This window comes from Triticum dicoccoides, chromosome 4A (assembly GCF_002162155.2).
Source record: "Triticum dicoccoides isolate Atlit2015 ecotype Zavitan chromosome 4A, WEW_v2.0, whole genome shotgun sequence".
Classification (NCBI taxonomy): domain Eukaryota; kingdom Viridiplantae; phylum Streptophyta; class Magnoliopsida; order Poales; family Poaceae; genus Triticum; species Triticum dicoccoides.
Genome location: NC_041386.1, coordinates 54,609,297 through 54,611,676, shown reverse-complemented (window position 1 = coordinate 54,611,676; position 2,380 = coordinate 54,609,297).

Below are 2,380 nucleotides of genomic sequence, written 5' to 3'. Positions count from 1 at the left end.
GTTGTAGGCCGTCTCCATCATATGCGGATTTTCGTGCTGAACATTTTGATATATTATACGTTTTTTCTGACATCGTATGCAAAAGTTATAGCCGTTTTACATTTTCCCTATACTTTTTGCAAAACATGTCCAAATTTAAGTTTTTAAATTTTCCTAACTAGTAGATGTAAGAACATAACTACATCTTGAAGGATTTTAATTTTTGAAACATTTTGATATATTATACGTTTTTTTCTAACATCGTATGCAAAAGTTATAGCCGTTTTATATTTTTCCCTACACTTTTTGCAAAACATGTCCAAATTTAAGTTTTTAAATTTTCCTATCTAGTAGATGTAGTAATATAACTACATCTCGAAGGATTTTAATTTTTGAAGTTTTTATCATTTTCTTTTGCTTTTTACAAAACCGAAAAGGTGATCCATGGGGGGGGTAGAGTTTCAAAATGGGACCTTTAGTAGTAGCGAGGGATTTTACCCCTCGCTACTACTATGGCATGTCCCGGAGGGGTACAGTTGAGACCTCTTAGTAGTAGCGAGGGGTAAAAACTTAGTAGTAGCGCGGGTTTATAACCCTCACTACTACTATGGCATGGCCCAGGGGCATGGTAGAGACCGCTTAGTAGTAGCGAGGGGTAAAAACCAGCGCTACTGCTATCAACTTAGTAGTAGCGAGGGTTAAAAACCCGCGCTTCTACTATGGCATGTCCCGGGGGGCACGGTAGAGACCGCTTAGTAGTAGTGAGGGTTAAAAACCAGCGCTACTGCTATCAACTTAGTAGTAGCGAGGTTTAAAAACCCGCGCTACTGCTACTTAGCAGCAGCGCCTGATTTTAAAGCGCGCTGCTGGTAAGATTCTGTGTATAGGCTTTTCCCTAGTAGTGTGACTAACCACACGAGTCTCTAGTCCAGGTTTATCGCCTATTCGGGTTCCATCCGCGAGGAGATCCGGTCGGAGTTTCGCTCACAGCCCCAAACGATGTGTGCAGGGTTCCCGAGACACCAAACGGGCGCCCGGTACACCGTGCCACGGTGTATCTACCGCATCATAGCCCACCCCTAGGATCAGCACTATGCACGGGCGCCAACACATATCCTACAAACACCAGAAACTAGTTGCAACTCCTGGACAGAGGACAAGGGTAGTTAATAAGTCGAGAGGGTCCATTGGTTTCGGGCCCAATGCGTGGTAGTAGCTGGTCATGGATCACAAACACAGAACTCAGTTCCTAAGAACGGTTTCAATGAAACAACCCACCATGTACTCCTACATGGCCTCTCACCGCTACCTTTACCAAATCGTGTTCACACACTTAGCTCACACACAGTAGGACATGTTCATCACGGTTCCAATTCATCCCCGATGAATCAGACCTGACACAACTCTAAGCAATAGAAGGCATGACAAACAAGCATGAATGAGTAGGCACATCAGGGCTCAAACAACTCCTACTCATGCTAGTGGGTTTCATCTATTTACTGTGGCAATGACAGGTCATGCAGAAGATAAGGGTTCAACTACCGCAGTAAGTAATAGTTGAATCGTTGTTGTCCTAATGCAGTAAAAGAGAGCAGGAGCGAGAGAGTGGGATTGTATCGGAATTAACAAGGGGGTTTTGCTTGCCTGGCACTTCTGAAGATATTATAGCTCTTCATTGGTGTCATCGAACTCATTGTCGAAACCAAGTCTATCGAGAGGGGACAACTTCCGGCAATAAAGAAGGAAACACAATCAATGCAATGCAACAATATGATGCATGCTCATGACATGGCAATATGTTGTTGATTGAAGTAATGCAACTAGCAACCATATTAAATGAAGTTGGTTTGAACCCTAGGTTCAAATTCAAACCCCATATGTGCTTTCTTAAATGCCATTTAATTGAATTGTCCTAAACAGAGGATATAAGTTGCTCTAACATGAATGCAAACGCCATAAACAGATTCTTCATATTTTTCTGATAATTTTTCATATATAAATTATTTCATTTGGAGTTACGGTTGAATTTCTATGATTTTTGGAAGTTTAGGGCATTTTCTGGAATTTCCTGAATAAGAATAAATCCAGTAATTGAATTAATGTGTCAGCATGACATAGGTATGATGTTAGCGGGTCAACTGGGTTGGCCAGGTCAAACCTGACCAGTGGGGTCCACTGGTCAGTGACACAGAGCAGTCTGGGTCACAGACATGTGGGGCCGGGTCAACAGCCACGTCAGCACGGTCAACTCTGACTGGTGGGTCCCGCGTGATTATAAACTAATCTAAACTGAAATAAAACCTAGATTATTTAGGGCGTGGGGCCCAGGTGTCAGTGAGCTAGGTGGGTTAGTTAGGGCGTCATCAGTGGCTAATGACAGCGCCACGTCGGCTTCGCCGGT